The 12,581-nt window shown below is 48.2% G+C and overlaps 1 long non-coding RNA gene across 4 annotated transcripts in view; it reads left to right on the forward strand.

Moving 5' to 3' along the window:
- The window catches only part of LOC101679402, a 32,289-nt gene extending 20,025 nt beyond the window's left edge, over window positions 1-12,264 (forward strand). For 2 of the 4 annotated variants that reach the window (XR_006605646.1, XR_006605644.1), the window contains exons 6-7: window positions 105-8,981; window positions 9,147-12,264. This is a non-coding gene — a long non-coding RNA (uncharacterized LOC101679402). The remainder of the gene's footprint in view (window positions 1-104; window positions 8,982-9,146) is intronic. The other 2 variants (XR_006605650.1, XR_006605645.1) reach the window with 2 other exon arrangements.
- The last annotated feature ends 317 nt before the right edge of the window (window positions 12,265-12,581 follow it).

Below are 12,581 nucleotides of genomic sequence, written 5' to 3' on the forward strand. Positions count from 1 at the left end.
GTATTTTGCTAGGGAAAGAATATTCTGAGAACACCATAACTTGATTGGTTTAAGAAGCCAGGGCTTCTTAAAAGGCCCTGGAAAAACATGCTTCCCATCCACAGCAAAATCATAGGATGATTCAGAACCTCTGGGCAGTTAATGGCATGGGTTAAGGATGCTGATTGCTCCAAAGACACGGAAGAGTTTTTAATCGTTGGCCATTCCTATGCACCCCATGGTGGAATTGTAAGTATTTTTTCTTCTCTGTACAGAAAAAAAAAAAGAAAGAAAGAAAAAAAAGGTGAGTGGGAGAAGAAATTTCTCTTGTCAGCCTGAGCTTTAAAAAGAAGGAGGAAGTATGGGATGAGTGGATGTTTTTAAGCTCAGGCATATGTTGGAGGGGGAGGAAATGAGACTGAGTGAGAAACAAAGTGCTGACGCTGAGGATCCTCCGCGGCCTCAGGATGACCCAGGAATCTCACCAGTTCCTGTAAAAAACGCCACATGCTAAGAGCATGCTTTGTCAAAGAAGCACCAGCACTGAGTGAAATCAGAAGAATTAGGAGTGGTGCGAACCAGGGCTCCTTGTAAGGTGAGAACTCAGTTTCCCTTCATCCATCCATTGTCCGTCCATCCACCTGTCCGTCCATCTGTCCATCTGTCCATCTATCTATCCACCTGGCTGTCCATCCATCCATCCATCCATCCATCCATCCATCCATCCATCTACCATATCCATCTACCCCTCCATATATCTGTCCATCCATCCATCCACCCACTTGTTCTTCCTTCCATCCACCTGTCCACCCCCCTATCCATCCCAGAAGCACTGGGGAAGGCAGGCAGGAAAGATAGAAGGGAACAGAAATTAAGTTCAGCTAATCATCTGCTATGCCAATAAGGACAGGCTTAATCTCAGGACAATGCTGATGGATTGGTGGTATCCGCCTGGAAGGCTGTATTGAGAAGGATTCTGAGGTCTGGTCTATCTTCTCTAGCAAAGAGTATTGGGATCAATTCAGGGATATCCGCCATGAGCACAACCGGGGCAAGTATCGGCAGTCACACACATCCTCAAAACCACCATTCTGTGCCACACTCCCAGCTCAGGGCTAGTGAGGGGAGCAGACATAGGACATTTTGGCCTGAAAGCCACTCAGTGTGGGATGGGAGTGGACAGCTGGCCATGGTTAGGAGGAAAGGGCAGGATTTGGGGAATGAGGGCTTGATCTGGGCAGTTCCTGCCGCTCTGCCAGGAAAAGCATGAACAACTTCAGCATGCTAGTCAACCTTTCTCTGTTCTGAGCCCTGACATGTCTTACACAGTGTCCTGATCCCTTAGGACCTGGTTACTGAAAGCTTCCCTGGGCCATCCGCTGAAACCCTGGGAAGTCCCAAGAGGTGATGAGCTCAGCTTTGCAAAGGAGCTCGTCCTGGAATTCTACCCACACCAATAAGAAGCAGTTTGCACTCCCAGAATCCTTCTGAGCCACAGTTTTCTCATCTGTAAAATGGAAAGAAACCCCACCCCTGTAGGATTGCAGTGAGGATGAAACACGATGTACAGGTCTGGGCTATAGTGACACTTTCTAAATGACTCGTGTTTTTATTTTGTTATATTTTTAAGATTTTATTTGTTTATCAGAGAGAGAGAGAGAGAGAGAGAGAGAGAAAGAGCGTGCGCACAAGCAGGCAGAGGCGGAGAGGGAAGCTGGATGCGGGACTCGATCCCAGGACCCTGGAATCATGACCTGAGCTGAAAGCAGTGGCTTAACCAACTGAGGCACCCAGGCATCCCATGACTCATGTTTTTATAAAAACCCTCACAACTAATTTGGCTCCAGGCTTTCTATCAGTCAGTCATATTTATTATACACTTAGTAGGTACAAAAGGGAGCAGAAAGAAGGCTGAGGTCTAGGGTGACACAGAAGACAGGCACAGCATAGAAAACTGTGGGATCAGGGACAAGTGGCTGATTTCCCAGACTTCAGGAAGAGGTGGAGAATTTGAACGCGGTGCCCATTGAGGACAAACAGTAAAGTGACTTCCCTTTTCCCAGCCGTGAATTTGGGATACTCTTCTCTTTTCCTGTTTGGGCTTTTGTGTTCCTCAGAGAAGAAACCTGTACTTCTGAGAAGCGGACAAGAGAAGGTCAGGTTGTTGCTCACGAAACACTGACTCAAAACCCTGAGTCTTTTCCGGATTTATCTACACTTAAAAAAAAAAAAAAAAGAAAAAAAAAAAAGAGCCAAACCCTTTGCCCCATTCAGGAGAGCAGGAGCAGGGGTGGGAGAGGCCATGGCGGGGTGGGCGGTGTCCTGTGGCTTTCTGGCCAAGGCAGTGGGGTGTGAGGAAACCCCACCAGCCAGCCCTGCCCCCAGAGGGAACCAAAACACAATAAGAAACCCCATTCGGCAGACCACGGAAAAGTCCTCTTTGTTGTTTGAAATTTTTATCTTGTTTGTGGCAAATCTAATGATTTAGTAACGACCACAGCTGTGTTGGGGCCTACGAATTTCCTCCGAGGCGTTCCCCCCCACTTCGGGGCAGGAACAAAACCAGCTGGGGAGGCCGCCCTCCCCACCAGCTCTCCTTCCAGGGTCTGAAATATGTTTGGGACAAGCAGAACTCCGAGCGGCCGGCCCGAGATTTTATCAGACATCTCATGAATCTTACTCTGGCAGAGAGGAAGCCAAAGAAAACTGACTGTTTGGGTTCACGGACAATGCATTTCTGGGCATGAAATTCAGCTCTTTATCCTGCTGTTGAAGTCAGTTTGAAAGAGCCCAGCAGTTTCTCATTTTGGTCCTCACTATGGTCACGACAGAGAATCTCAGAGAAGATTTGGGGTTCCCGGACCCCGCCAAGGGAGGGGGCAATTGGCATCTGCCTGGGACTGCTTTCTTGCCCCTGATGTCGCTTTGGTTTGCGTCTCCCTGCTCTGTGCTCTGAACCCAGGAGCAGCAGACAGAAGGCGAGGCAAGGTGGCATGCCGTGTCGGCCACCGAAGGGTGGTGCGGGATGCTGACTGCGTGACCTCAGCCCACAGCTGCTGGGAGGCCTGCAGCTGGCGAGGGTGTGGCTCCGGGGGGGGGGGTCCTCCCTCCACCCCAATGTGGCTCAGTCTCAGGGCATGCTAATGTCCCCCAGAGCCTCACTCTCTTCATCAAGGAAATGAAGGCATGGAGGTGTGTGTGTGTGGGGGGAGGGGTTGGTCATTCATGGATCTATTTATTCGTTCACTGAACACCCCTCCCCTCTTCCCCAGCCACACAAACACAGGGTCTCTGTGCTAGGTGCACGAGATAGGAAATGAATAAGACTGGGCTCCTGCCCTCCCGGGCTCACGGTCTTGCCGGCAGGAGAGAGAAATATGCAAATCAGTCTAGAAAAGTCATCTGAATGGATAGCGGGAATGTGTGAGGGGCCCAGCCCTGCTGGGAAATGTGGAGAAAGCTCATCTGGAAGGATGAGTCAAGGAGGCCGAGAGAGTGGACGGGTATTCTAGAAGCTTCTAGAAGTGAGTCCCCATCTTGCTAAAGAACTTCCCCTGAGAACAATGGCAAAGGGGGGAAGAGATTTTAAGCCCAGAGGGAGAGACAAAGGACGCAGCAGGGACTCTCCAGTTCTCAGGATCTGGCTGAGATTCCAGTTTATTGAAAGAGCGAAATTTGTCCTTCTTCTGAATTTTGGAAAACGTATGGACCTTCATCAGGATGGCCCAACTGTTGACGGACCGCAGATCAGGCCACTGATTCTTGTTTCCCCGGCCAGGCATGGGAAAGAGGCTCTTTCTAGACTTTATAAAGACTTGTGATTCTTACTCTCTATGGGATCAAGGGCTCCTTGGAGAATGGGAAGAAAGTGATACACCATCTCCCTAGAAAATGGACAACATCTGGCCGGAAAGTTCAGGGACTTCCAGAACCATCTCTCATCCCAACCCACTCATCCGTTCCAGGTGAAGAACTTCCTGCATAGCCTCTGGTGTGGACCAGGGGCCTGGCATGACCCAGTGTAGACACAGAATTTGATGGTGATCCGGCCAGATGTGGGCATTCAGCTCCGACATTGTTGAGAAAGTGAATTCCCAAGACAGACCCTCAGCTGGGCGTGGCCAGGGTCAGGCGGGGGCACTCGGTGCGGACAGGCACTCTTGGCTCAGACTCCTGGCCCGGTGCGCTGGGACCCGCCAGAAACACAGGCAGGTTTGCTCCCTGCCAGGGAAGGGCACTTGTGTTTGGTTCCATTATTCAGCAGTTACACGGAAGTATGTCCCCGGTTTGAGTACTTTCTTTTTGACTTGAGTGGGCGAGTTGGGTAGGGAGGAGTGGGGTGACGTGGAGACCGTTGTCAGGACTGAACAAAGGCAGGCATGCGAGGAAGCCTCAGGAGCTACGAGTCACTCCTGTACGGACAGAGCTTTGAAAGGAAACAGAATTCTTCTTTGGAGGACTTTGGCAGAGCCCATTCGGGGGGTGTGGCAAGGGGTGTTTGCGGTGTGTTAAAACACAAGGGTGGGGTCCTTCCAAGATGGCAATTAAGGTAACTCATATTTTAATGTGATCTTAAAAAGTCAAAATCAATGCAAAAAAAAAAAATCCATGGTGAAAAGTTTCAAAATTTTAAATAAAGATGAGATGCCATCCTGGTCGTAAGTGGATGGCCTGCCTCTTACCTCACCCTAATCCCACCGGGTTTTGGAGCCCAGAAGGCAAGACTTTAAAGTCCCAAATTTGCATTTGAGTAAGACTTTGAACTTCATGCAGTCAGTGCCTGGACTGTGCTGAATGAAGTTCTTGTAGTTGTCTAGGAATGGTCCCAGGTAGTGGGGACACCCATGGGCCCTTGATGTAGCTGGAACCACCGCCCCCCCCCACCTCTGCCCAGGGAACATTGTTGGCAGTGACCCAAATGTCCCACCAGGTGGCACTCTTGCTTTGCTCCAACCAGGGGCCCCTGCGAGGAGGGATTCTTCGCCCAACTGAAGAGATCTAAACTAGTTGCTAAATTGTTGCCAGTTGTTTTCTGAAAGGCCAGAAAGAATCCTAAGCAGGGATAAGGGCCAGCGGAGATGGCGACGTGAAGAGGATTGGAGGGATCTTCTGGAGAGCCCGGAGCCAGGTCCAGCCTGATTAGGAACAAAAGACGGTCCCACTCCTGGGCAGGTGAGAAAAATGAGAATTTTAAACCATCTTTTGTTCTCCGGTGCAGTATAAACACACATGACAGGGGAGAGAAAAGGGGGATTAATGGTTTTCGGTGAAGCGGAGGCTGATGGGAAGAGTTCTGGCACTTAACCTCCGGTGCTTGGGTCCACCACCAACGAGCTGTGATCTTGGACAAATAACTGAACTGCGCAAGCCTGAGATTCTTCGTCTAGACGTGGGGATCCTTGTAGCTGCCCCCCGGGAGGCAGTCATCAGAGGCTGAAGTAAACCACCATGCAGAACGCTGCTGGCCTAGCGCTGGGCACCCAGGAAGTGTTCAACCAAAGGAAGGTGCTACCTTGGGCTTTCTGGTAGGGGCCGAGAAGCTAGGGTTTGTGACCCCCTCCCGCCGGCTGTACTTAATTAAGAGATGACCTCAGAGTGACCCAGAGAAATAACTTGATAATGAACCATGGCTTCAGCAGAATCAACCAGGAGAATTTCCCACCCAGATCAAGTTTCACAGGTGTGATTTTTGAACCAGGAAATCAAGCTGGGTTCCGGGGGCAAAACCGTCTCACCCTGGGTGACTGGGGTGGGAGGGGGTAAACACCTGACCACCAGGTGACCAGCCCCACTTAAGCTGTGCATTGTTGTGGAAAGTATCTGTTTACAGGTGTGTCCATCGTCACCTTCCCATTAGCCCTGTCTGTCTCCTTACTGGTCCGAAATCCTGAACTCACAAAGATGCCCCCAGATTAACTGTTGTTCAGTGAGAATAATGGTGGTAAGCGGTTTCTGTTTATTGAGGCTTACTTTACTGTCGCTTCCTTAAGTACTTGACGGGCACTGTTTTGCTTATGTGTTGATACCACCTGGAGAGTAATTGAGCCAATTTTACAGACAAGGAAAGGTAGGTTGAGGGAACTTAGTACTTTATCCTTCTGCAGGTTATTGGTATAAACTTAGGTCTATCTGACTCCTAAATCAACCATCCATCGGTTGATCGATGGACCTATCGACGCATCTATCGATCGGTCTACCATCTATTTGACATGTTAAATACCAACTGCTTAATCTACTAATTAAGACAAGTTCCTTAGAAACCTCTAGGCTCCAGGGAAATCTTTGTTGACCTCAGTTCAGGCTCCTGTTTTGACAATACAGAGATCTGTTCATGGTGTCTTCTGAAGACACTTACATACGTAACAGACGTACATGGTCTTCTGAGAGCATGTTCTTATCCTTCATTCAAGATTATGATCCCCTCGGTATCAGCCATATGTCCAAGAGCTCCCGGAGAGAGAATTTCGTGCCGTGTCCTCTCACTTGGGAAAACAATCCTACAACGCCATTCTCCATTCGGCACTGAGCTCCCTTTGAGGCCACGCACAAACCTCGTTGACCAGAATGGTCTCACTTTTCAATGGGAAGCTATTGGCCAAGAGAGGAAGTGTCAGAACATCAAGCTCAAGTTGACCTGGCTGCAAGAAGGGGCAGAAGAAAAAATCTGTCTTCCCAAAGGAAAAATACCTCCAGCCATTGTGGAGGGAGCTCCGTTTTCGGTTCCGAACTGGAGAAGACAGCTGTCTGTGAAATGATGTGCAGTCAGACGGGGAGACGGTGGGCATAAATGAGAGTTCCCACTTACAGCATGTTTGGTTTTCTCTCCGAAAAGGCAGTTTATTGCCTCTACATTCACATTGTAACTCATCCCAGATTAAGAAAGTTTTCTCTATTAGAGGAGGCCCTTAGAAGTTCTACTTTATTACACAAGTGGGTTTTAATTAGACAGTTAGAGAAGGAGTTCTTCTCCAGGACTTCAAAATTGTCTCATCAGATATTTCAATGAAAATATGGTTGGCTTTATTTATTTAGCAACTTGGGAAAAACAGTCACTTCTTGTTTATATTATTAGAAATTAATTCAGTCTTAAATATCAATGAGGTTTATGGATTAAGAGAGAGGAAAAAATAATGTGTTTCTTTTGCATGTAAATCTTTTTATTAAAATAAAAAATAAGCCCCAGTAGTATAATAGCATATAAAGTCGCTGCCATTTCTTAGGGAAGTCAATCCGTTGAAAGACATTTTGCATTCTTGAATAGCCGCACCCCGAGAGGTATGGAGGCTGGGAGGAAGGGGCCAAGCTTGCCCTTGGCTTCATCCTTGGTTCCTAGCATAGGGTCGGCGGGCAGGTCTGTGCTCAGCCCAGGTTTACTGATTGGAATTCAAGTCCAGCGCACAGATTCCCCTTTATCTCATTCCCTGAGATGGAAAGGACCAGTCTTCTCTCAGCGAGGGCTTCTTCTGTAGAAGGTAGGGCACAGGAGCCAGGCCTCAGAGAGCCACCTCCAGGGAGAATACTTGCCCCAACCTCTCTCCTTTCTCGTGTGCCCTGGAGAGAAGGACAGGAGCTCAGCTGAGCGGCAGGGCAGACAGTAGAGTGGAGGCCCTTTCCCTGAGCATGCGCAACAGCGTCTCCGGATCTTGGTTAATGTGTTACTCCCCTGATCGGCACAACAGAGCTCTATTTCTTATTCTTTTATCGGATGCTCACAAAGATAAGAAGACCCTCCCATTGCTCATTTCCTCTCCACTCTTAGAGAGTCAACTGATCTGTACCAGGGAAGGACCTGGAATTCAAATTTGGGACTTGAGAATGGACACTCCCTACACGAGACCAGACTTCTCTCGGCAGTAGGAATCCACGTGGGAAGAAGGGATCAATCAGCTCAGAACAGTAACCGGGGTATTTGTGACTTTTTGAACAAGGGCATTTCTAGGGCACTAGAGGACAAGGGGTTGATCCTCCAGGCAACCCACCAGACAGCTAGAAAATGAAGCTGATTTGAAGGTGAATAATTTCATGTTTGAATTTTCTTTTCCTCCACATCTACCCCCTGAAAAGTCCTAGGGCAGGAGGGGACCGGAAAAGAATGGAAGGATGGAAGATATGAATGTCCTTTGTTTGCATTTATTATTTTTTAAAGAGCCTTATCCAAAGTTCACGAGATTTGCTTATGTCTTCTATAGGAAGGTGATTGAGTCTCATGCCCTTCCATTAGAAAACCATCTCCATAGGTCAAAAGAGCCAAAGGGCTCTGAGGTTCTACTTACATCGTCACAAAGCAGAATTCATCACTGCGCTCAACACCCATTCTCCCCTAATTAAATTTCCATTTGTCTTCTTTTTATCTGGCTTGTGTGACCCTGAGAACTCATGAGTGCCTTGCTGAGATGCTCACTTCCTATCTGCTCTCTGCACCCCGCCCCCCCAATCTGTGAGCTTTGTTTATCCCTCTCCCTGCATAGGAATCAAGTAAGGAAGAACAATTTCTGTGCCCGAGGAAAGGTTAGGTAGGAGAATTCAATGGAACAGCCATGAACATAGGGTCTACGGTGAGGTGTGAGGGATGGAGTCCTTGACCTCAAGGGACTCAGTGTCTGGTGGGAGGACTACAAGCCTCTATTGTCCAGGACCCACTGGGCCAGCCCAAGAGGTCCTCGCCTGGGTGCCTGATGAAGGTTCCCCTGAAGCTTTCTTTCATATCCAGAAATTGTCCCTTTGAATCCAACTCCTGGCCAACTTCTAATTCGAAGACTTTTCTCCTTGCAATGGAGACCTCAGATTTTTAATTGATTAGAGAGAAAGGCTCCTTTAACGCTAAAAAGAAGAGCATCTGAGTTGCCCAGTAATTTAATAAAAGAGCTGTCCTTCTCCAGAGGCCTGGGATGAAGAAGGGAGAGAAAGTACAGGAAGGGACCCACATCCAGTGACTTTCTCACTCGCTATCAGCAGATCACGGGTGTTCTTGAGGGTTATGATGCTTCCTGCCGGAGCGTGAGGTATGTTAAATGAAACAAAATGATTTCTCTGTGTTTCCAAATACTTTCCAATGATTTCACTACCCAGAGAGATTCTGGGTTTTTGTTTGTTCTTGTTTTTAAATCCATTTGGAACATTTGTGTATCGAACTTCTGTTGGCTTTTTTTTTTTTTTTTTTTTTGCAGAATCTCCCCTTAGTGGTTTGCTAAGGATCCGGTGGTAGAATGTATTTTCTCACAGTTCCGGAAGCTCCAAGTCCAAGCTCAAGGTGTCGGCAGGGTTGGCTCCTGCTAGGAGTGTTGAGGGAAGGATGTGTTCTGGGCTTCTCCCCCGGCTTCTGATGGTCTGCCGGCAATCCTTGGCGTTCCCTTGGCTCGTAGGTTCATCACTTCAATCTCTGCCTTCATGTTCACATGGCCTTCTCCCTGTGTGGGGGACTGTGTCCAAATTTCCCCTTTATGTATGGTGCCCGCCATACTGCACCAGAGTCCACCCTCCTCCGGTATGGCCTCATCTTAGTTAATGACTTCTGCAGTGACCTTATTTCCAAATAAGACCACGTTTTGAAGTACTGGGGGTTAGGACTTCCATGTGTGAATCCTAGTGTGTGGGGGAGGGGCTCCGTTCAACCTCTAGTTCCACCCGAGGCCCCTCCCCATCACTGGCAGAAACCAGAGTCAGGGACGTTCCTTCATCAGCGTGCTTCTGGGTCAGGAGCTTTTAGCGGGGGATGCAAACTGGAATCACCTGGGGAGCCTTAGGTAAAAATAAAAAAACAAAAACAAAAAAACCCAACCCCCCCCCCCCAGAAAAACAGCAAAATGGAAGACCCAACAGGATTGCCCCTAACAGGTGAGCAGCCTGGGCTCATACTGTTTGGTGGGGCTCCTGTCTATGAAATTAGTCAATTACAAAACACATTGCAAAGTTCGTGGACTCCTATGAGTGATTTATTGAAAAAGCATTGGAATAATAGGTAGAAAAAAGCTGTTTACAGATTTATTGTCAAATATAAAACCAGTTGATTACAAAATGTATTACAATATGCACAAGCCTACGTGAGGTGGAATGACTTAATGAAGAAAAATTAGAATTATAGGTTGAAGAGCTACATTATGTATTAATTTATTATCTGGTCATTGCACGTGGGAATTCTTCATGGGGTTCACACACCCCTTTTTTTCTTGTTCTTTATTGTCCAAAGCACCATCCCTGATTAACTGCATGTCTCCAACCATTGGAAGGGACGAACGTTGTTGTCACAGCACCAGGTTCCTTAAAGTCAGTCTGTATTTAAAGAGATCTCTCTTCAGCTTTACTCAACATCGTTTTTAAGGTTGTTACTTTGTTCCTGGTACACCGTCTCATCGCTGCATTCCGGGTGAAGATTGGCTGCCATCAGTTCTCTCAGAGGTTGTACTCTGCTTCCCTCTTGGTGATGGGGAGAAAACACAGGTGTTCCCCAGGACACACACACACACACACAAGTAAAGGATCAAATTCCTTTTTGGTGACTTTCAATTTGCTGTTTGAAATTTCCCAGCACAAATGTGAAATTATCTTCCCCTGTGTTCTGAACTCCGTGGGTGGCAATTATCGCCTTCCTAGAAAGGGATCTCCTTCCATGGGGACCACACTCCTGCCGAACAGAGGGTGATGGCACGCAGAAAGGGTGAGAACAGGCCGATTCCCACAAAAAACATCCACCCTCATCGGGCACAGTTGAAAAAGTGGTCAGCATGAAGTCACTACCCATGGGAGATAAGAGAGGACACTGACCAGCAATATCCTTGACATCAGGGAGGAACGGCTTAGAAAGACACCTGGGAAGAATGCAGAGCCTGCCTTGGGGGTGGCTGGTCATCCTACGTGTCAGCGTGCGGTAGGCAGGGGAAATCACTGCTGCCCATCCCCTGCAGTGCCGTGGACCCAGTGGCGGAGGGGCAAGAACTACAGTAGTTTCCACACATGCAACTCCAGCAGGGTGGGCGGTAGGTAAACCAGAACCCCCGATGTACTCCATATTTGATATGAGTTGTCACCCCAAATCAGGAGTTGGTACCATCAGCAGCCTGATCTCTCCTGTAAGAAACAGTGCAGCAGGCAACTTCAACATCATGAGACAATGAGCCCTAAGGGCATCTGCCTCTTGGTTCCAGGGGACAACTCTGTTGGCCCCCGGGGGTACAGGCACCTGCCTAGAACTGGGAAAACTGCCACGAGGTCTCCCCAGCATGCAGAGCTGGGGAGTACCGGCTTCCTCCCCAGGTCTGAGGGCCACAATGCCACACCCAAGCCCCAGAGATTCTGATTCTGATCTACCAGGCTGGCAGCCAGACTCCCCCAGTGTGTGTAGAAAAACCGCCCCAGGGGGTTCTAATGTTCAGCCAAGGTTAAGAACCACGGTGATCCAGCCCACTGATTCGCAAACTGGCCACACACTGGAGTCACCCTAGGGGTTTAATCAGTTCTAACACCTGGCCACCACTCCCAGAATTTCTGCCTTCATTGGCCTGGAGTGTTAACCAGGCACTGGGATCGGGGAATCATTCATCATCTTTCACCTAAAGTAGAGCCTCCGATGGTGGCTTGCACCGGGCTGGCGGTCATGGAGAGCTTGGAGAGGCTCTTCAAGTCTCTGGTTTTGTGGAAGAGATCCTGCTCTTTCCACTCTGCCCTTGGGGGTGGGCTCCCAGGGGCCTCCCGTGGTGTTTTCCATAAATCAACCAACATGGCGGACAGCGAGGGCTCAAGGGAACTGGGACAAACTTGCCTGAAGGAGGGTTTTTGGAAGATGCTGTCACTGTGGTCAAACTCAGTCAACAGGCCTACATGTGAGGGTCAAAAAGCGTTCGTATGATCAGAGACAAAGCTCTGGTCTCTGAGCGTCTTTTAAAGGCTTTCCGGTTTTCAGACTGGGTAAACTTTGCCTTTCCCTCCCCAAGGGGTCAACAGAAGCTTCTCGCTCCATGGAGGACAGATTTTATTTGACAAGGTATGTTTGGGAAGTCAGATCATCGTACTGACTAGAAATGGAAAACAGTATTTTAATGTCCAAATGTGAGACTGTTATAAACTATAATGCACGGTTCGCACAATTTAAAAAAATGAGAATAAATATCTGAGAAATTTCATGCTACCTGAAGGTAACGTTATAGGCCGATGGATTATATTTTGATTAAAAAAATTTATAAAAAAAAAAAAATCTCACGTTCGTGCTGGGTGCCTCAGACTGGCCCACCATCAGTTACCGCTGTTACGAATTATTTGTTAGAAAATTGGTGACCCATTGAAACAAGTGGGTTCAGCCTGGTTTCCTATGATTTAAATGACTTTTAATATGCTTTCCCCTCTGTTCGGGATGCTCTTCGCTTTCTGGGGTACCTGATGAATTCCTACTTTGGCCTCAAAACCCACTTCAGGTCTCCCCCGCTCTGGCACACCGGTACCTCCCCTCCCCCCCCACACTAGAGGGTCTCACCACCTTCTCTGTACTGTGCAGAGTCTGTAACTCTACTCTTGTATTTATTACATGCCTGTATAACTTCTTTGTTTGTGCATCTATTTCATCTGTAAGACTGGATGCCCTTTGGGGGCAGGAATGACTCGCTCAGTTCTTT

The sequence above is a fragment of the Mustela putorius genome, unplaced genomic scaffold (assembly GCF_011764305.1).
Source record: "Mustela putorius furo isolate JIRA1106 unplaced genomic scaffold, ASM1176430v1.1 tig00000083_pilon_pilon_pilon, whole genome shotgun sequence".
In the NCBI taxonomy this organism is placed as follows: Eukaryota; Metazoa; Chordata; class Mammalia; order Carnivora; family Mustelidae; genus Mustela; species Mustela putorius.